Source organism: Crotalus tigris, unplaced genomic scaffold (assembly GCF_016545835.1).
Source record: "Crotalus tigris isolate CLP2741 ecotype Arizona unplaced genomic scaffold, ASM1654583v1 scf7180000017613.987060, whole genome shotgun sequence".
Taxonomy (NCBI): Eukaryota; Metazoa; Chordata; class Lepidosauria; order Squamata; family Viperidae; genus Crotalus; species Crotalus tigris.
Genome location: NW_024096512.1, coordinates 104,233 through 110,344, shown reverse-complemented (window position 1 = coordinate 110,344; position 6,112 = coordinate 104,233). Strand labels below are relative to the sequence as shown.

The window sequence follows — 6,112 nt, the reverse complement described above, 5'->3', positions numbered from 1 at the left end:
CCCATAAATTTGTGTGAAGAGGGAGGACGACAGGTTTAAATTTAGCAGAAATGCCTTTTGTGATTCGTTGTGCAGTAAGCCAATTTTTACTGGAGCTTGCTTGTTGAAGTCCTCCCACTCCCCTGACTGCTGGTGAGGATTTGAGGGGCCAGTTAGAGGGCCATTCAGCTGTTCTTATGACTGAGACATCTGCACCAGAGTCTACAAGACCAAAGAAGAGAATGCCATTGATTAAAAAAGGCATCACCAGTTTTTGGGGAGTAATTTGCTTTGTTAGTGCCAATAAATCAGAGGAAGAATTCCCAGAGTGAGGTGCATATGCAGCCTCTGGAATGGATGGTGCTGCACATGGTAATAAAACCAAGCGTGCCACCGTATCCCCCCGGTTCATTGTGACAGGGAGATTGGTATAAAATTGGACTTTTAGGGTGTCTCTATACGTGGGATCTATCATACCTGGAAGCACAAACACTCTTTGTTCCCGAGCAACAGGTGTGGGATGGATTATTCCCTCCGTTTCCGGGCAAGGGTCCGGAATAAAGGGTTTCAGCAACCGTGAGTAGGTTAGGAAAAGTAACAGAAAGATCAGAAGCCAATTTTAAATCAATGCCAGAAAAATATTGCGAAGCAGAAGGAGTAAAGTCTGAAAAGGATGCAGCCTTTGGAGAGGGGTTAGCTGCAGACCCCTCTGTTAGTTTCCCCAATTGGGCTGAGAGGAACGGCACTGATTGGCCCAATGAAAACCCTTTTTACATTTTGGGCACACAGTTTTGGGCTTGGCTCCGGGGATGGCAGCGGGTCGAGCCGCGCCGCCTCCTGGGGCTCTGCATTGCTTTTTAAAATGACCAGGTTTTCCACAATTGAAGCAAGTGCCTTGGGGTTGATTCCCCTTTTGTATTGCGGCTGCAAGAGTGTCCATTTGAAAAACATTGGTTCCCACAATGCGGCAGGCTTTAAGATAGTCCGCTAGGGTGGCCGTGGGACTGGAAACAAGTGGTTTAAGAATGGACTGGCAGTCCGCATTTGCATGTTCATAAGCCAATTTTATGAGGATTTCATTTGCTGCATCTCTGTTTGAAATTTGACGCTCAATGGCAACTTGCAGGCGATTCACAAAGTCTGCATAGGATTCAGTCGCAGTTTGGCGAATGGCAGAAAAAGATTGAATCGGGGTGCCAGACTCATCAACACGAGCCATGGCAGAAAGAACACAAGTATTAATGATCAGAAATGCAAAGGGGGTGAAAGTTTGAGCCTGAGCATTAAGGGTAGCAAAATTGCCTTCTCCGAAGAGTTGTTCTGCTGTCCATTGTGAACCTGGGTGATTAGCTCTGTTTTGTGCCTCTCTCTTATATTCAGATTCAAAAACTACGTATTGCATTCCGTTAAGAAGCATGCGGAACAGATCTTTCCAATCTTGAGGCAACATTCAATATGCGCTAGCAACTGAGTGTATCAGTCCTCTAGTATAGGGACTGGTTATGCCATAATCTTTTGTAGCCTTTTTCAATTCTCGGATCATAGCCAGGGGAAGTGCTTCCCAATCAACCACTATGCCTGCTGCGGTCTGTTGATAAGTAACAGGGAACAACTCTGTCTCGGATAGTTCAGAAACACTCAAATCACCATTGTTCAAAGCCTTTTGAAAAGCGCCACGGATGATTCCGGGCCGGGAGACAGGCGGCAACGTGGCAGGAACAGGAGAGGCTGTTTGTTGTTTATCAGGATCCATAGAATTTGCAGGGGCAGAAGGAGGGTTAAAACCGGTTCCAGGTGGCAAGGGAGTGGCCAACATAACAGACGGACTTTTGTACGGTGGAGGGTCTAATAAAGGCTGATGAGGCGAGTCAGCATGGGTTTGAATCAGGGTATAGGCAATTTTCCAAGGGCACAAAATCTCTGGGGGGGCTCTTGGAGACTGATGGAGGACAGCTCCGATTTTCCTCCATGTATCTACTTTTAAAGATCCAGACTCCGGATAGGATGAGCAGTTAGCCCATACGTAAGCAAGCAATTTAACAGCCTCAGATTTAGAAAGGTGACGGGTTAATTTCTGTTCCTGATCAGTAAGATATTTTTTCCTGCCAAGTAGCCTCAGCTCTTCCACATGCTGCTTTTGAGCGTGAGACATTCCACCCCCCATACTTACGAAGAGGAGTCAGTTGCCAGCAACTTCGTCGGGTGCACCAAGCCTATTCCAGGTGATAAGTAAAGGGTCGGCAGGGACGTATCCCTCAGTGGATCACGTCGGGGTCACCAGATGTGGTGGTCTCCCATGGAGAATGAGACACGCACGCAGGTATCTCGGGATGGGAGCCCAGAGCTGACTCCAACACCCTATTTTATTGTTACTATAGTTTTTACATCACACAGCGTAATCAAAAGACGTATATAGGAGTGGTTACAATGTATCACATAACAGCACTCTCCAGATGCAAGGCTATGCAGGTGGGTGATAATTCATGCATCCTGCTTCCAGTGTTCTTATCAGACCCTGTCCAAATGGCTGATGAATGTGTTCCGTGTCTGGAGCAGTCCGTTTGTTATCTCAAGGACTTTGTGGGAGCATGTCTATGGGCATATTTATGCAATTAATTCCACAGTGTATTATATAAGCCTTCATCCCACCCAATACCTGCCAAATGCCTTTGGACTTCCAGAGACAAGTTTCTGCTTCACTGCTACTCTCTGCAAGAAAAAAAAAAGCTTCTATTCATATGAATGTACACTAGACTGACTTCCACACAAGCCAGGACCTTCATTAGTTCATGTGGAAATCCTTCTGCATATTTATAAACATAAAATTATTTCTTCTGAAGGTGTCTACATTGATTGGAGGAACATGGGAAGGAGGGCAAGGGTTGTCTGGCATCCAAGCATACTTTGTGCTCCAGGCCTGATAATACCTGAGCATGACTTTCATTTGCACTGGATTCTCATCCAGAAAAATCAACAGGAAAACCCGAATAGCTGAATAACCACCCAATTAGCTTCTTTAATATGTAAGTATTTTTACTGCCATTTTTGGTGCCAATTTGGGCACAGCAGAGCTATCATTTTTTCTTTTATAACTTCTCCCTTTAAGAGAAAAACCTGCTTGCCACTATTATGTAATATGCATTATTATATGAAACTATTTGTTAGGTAGAACCTCCAAATAATAAAGAAGATTACATTTTGTGAATCTAAACTATTTAAGTAAATTGGAAAATTCATATTATTTAAAAATGAACTCTAAATATGTATTTTTATGCATTCATTTATTTAAATACTATTTCTCTTCATAAAAGAAACCAGAAGGGTTTAATAACAGTGACATCCCAGCTTTAACAAAATAACTATGAAGATTTGATTCTATGTATTTCTGTGTCAGAAGGTAGCATTGTTACTATTTAAAAAGCCTAGCATCTTTCTGTTTTATTATATTATGATAAAAATGTTCTTGCACATACCGTAGCAACCAACAACTATATTTATCATTAAAAAAACAGGTGCTCCTCTGTGTGAAAGTATAATAGAACGGATAAAGAAAGAAGAAGAAAAATGGATCAAATATTCATCATTCTAATGTCCCAAAGATGCTTTTTCAAAAGGCAGCTGGATTTTTTTCCCCCTTGAAGACATCTTATCCAAGAAGCTTCTTCAGTTATGACTGAATGGTGGAGAATGGAATAGTGAAGGATGGATGGATCCTTCATCCTCCACCATTCAGTCAGAACTAAAGAAGCTTCTTGGATCAAAAGTGAAATGTCTTCAAGGAAAAACAAAATCCTTTTGAAAAAGAACCTTTGGGACAACCATCACCTAGATGACTGTATAGACATTCTAATGTCGTAAATCTGGTGTAGTTGTTAAGATATTTGACTAGGATTGATTTATCTGTTTTTCTAAAAGACATACAATATGGCTGCCCATCTTATGTACCATAAACCTGAACAGTTCACAAACAACAGTAAAAAACACCAAATACCATAAAAACACAACAAAATTTTCCAGAACCTCAAAGACCACACTTCCCTCCAAGTCAGCATTCAACTTCAGTCTCATTCCACTGAAACACTTGAAGGAAGAACCAACTCTTCAAGGCCTTATGGAAGGCTAGGAAGTAGGCTCTTAACCAATTACTGGGGGGTGGGTGGGGAGGAATGGGGTTCTGTAGGGCAGGGACTGACATGGAAAAAGTAGATTTACTACATCCTATTACAGTAAGTAACAACATTTAAGAGAAGAAAACTAGATATTCTTGGTTCAGGAAGTCTGAAGTTCAAATCCACCTTTATCCATTGAAAGTTATTGGGTCACTTTAGATCAGTAATTCTCTTTCAAATCATATATGTTATGAAGTTATTCCTTGTAATAGGAATAAGAAGTAGTGATAAAATTAGTGAAGAATCTCATGGTAGATGGCTTTGAAATCCTGTAGAGAAAAGAATAAATCAAAGAAATATGCATATCACAACACAAGATTTAACAATTAATCACACCAAATAAGTAATATGCGGAAAGAAAGAGGAGAAGGAGAATGAGAGCCATGCTACAAGACTTACAGTTGTCTTGCAATAGCTGCTTTCCATCAGATTACTAAATTTGAAATATCTCCTTCCAGGTAATGATTATACCTATAACTAAAAAGTGGTCATCTTCCCCTGTTCTCCTTTCCAATGGGTTTCCATTAAAGTAACATGGAGGCAAGTTAAGAAATATTTGCATTTCTCCCACAGAGGTAATGTGGTTGTTGTTATTGTTATCATTCATCAACATTGGGGCAGAATTCTTGTGAGTTTTACTGGTCTTTTTTATAATAAAAATTCTTCTTTCCTTTGAAGTTGGATAATCCATAAATTAGCTGAACAGCATATGTGTGTTCCAGACTAAATGTGCAGGATTTCACTGCCATCCTTCTTGTAGAAGTATCTCAGGAGTCCCAAAGGCTTCCCAAATACTCCCAGGAACTAAAAGCAGGTAGCAGATGGCCCAGAGGTTGCTATTAAACTAAACAAGTTAAAAGGAAATCTTTTAAACATATCAAAAGTAGTCTGGGAGAATGGTTGTGGAACTGTGGTTTTAAGTTAAAGTGAAAAAACTTAAAAACACAATTTCACAATCGTTCACCCAGATTATGGGGACATTGATCTTATTCAAGCAGCCTTTAGGAGGAAAGCTGGCTGGGGAACACGTTATAGGTTCTAGTAGTTCAATACAAAGATTGCTTAAAAAAGAAGACACACATATACTATTTATCTTTTTCACAATGTTACTAAGCCTTGACATAAAATAAAATTAAGCTGTGAGTCTTACTAGCCCCATCTCCAATTTAGCTTTCTTTCTTTCTTTCTTTCTTTCTTTCTTTCTTTCTTTCTTTCTTTCTTTCTTTCTTTCTTTTTTCTTTCTTTCTTTCTTTCTTTTTCAGGAATATAAAGGACACAAAGCGAAACACATATATTTTGTACAAACCTGATCAGATATGGAAACAAAATGTATCAATGTAATGTAATGAGAGACAGCTTGTAATGGATAAGATATCAGGTCAGAAACTGGGAGACCGGACCATGACTTTCAATCCGGCCTTAAGCACAAAGCCAGCCGAGTGAGCCAATCCTTCTCTCTCAGCCTAGGAAGGAGGCAATGGCGAGCCACATATGAAAATTGCAGGAACTTGTCCAGGCAATCACCAGGAATCAATACTGACTTGAAGGCAAGGGATGGATGGGTGCATATGTCTATCTGTATGGAGAAAGAAAGACTGTGTCAGACTAGGTATATATATTAATATTGTTTCGCTTTCTCTAGACACTTTGCTAAAGTAGAAGGAATAAATGTTTACAAGCTGAAGATATTAACCAGGGGTGTCCTACACAAATGAGTGGATTGGAAAAACCAGGAAACCCCCCACCCCTATTTGGTTTTATTTGCATTTAATTAAAACTAAATATAGTCACTAGGTATAGCTATAGTATAGGGCAGTGGTTCTCAACCTTTTTAATGCCACGACCTCCAACCAGTCGTAAGTTGAGCACTGTTTGCAGAATGGGACTTTTGGCGGGTTCAGCAGGGCAGAGACAGCCTGGACAATTCCTATTGGCTTTTGAAAGCCAATAGAATTAGACTCTAT

At 40.5% G+C, this 6,112-nt stretch overlaps 1 long non-coding RNA gene across 5 annotated transcripts in view; it reads right to left on the bottom strand.

Moving 5' to 3' along the window:
- Window positions 1-2,474: 2,474 nt before the first annotated feature.
- LOC120300227 overlaps window positions 2,475-6,112 on the bottom strand; it is an 81,966-nt gene continuing 78,328 nt past the window's right edge. For 4 of the 5 annotated variants that reach the window (XR_005554603.1, XR_005554607.1, XR_005554606.1 and 1 more), the window contains exons 3-4: window positions 5,455-5,724; window positions 3,707-4,417 (exon numbers count right to left, since the gene is read on the bottom strand). This is a non-coding gene — a long non-coding RNA (uncharacterized LOC120300227). Of the gene's footprint in view, window positions 2,689-3,706; window positions 4,418-5,454; window positions 5,725-6,112 lie in introns of those variants that run through there. The other variant, XR_005554605.1, reaches the window with a different exon arrangement.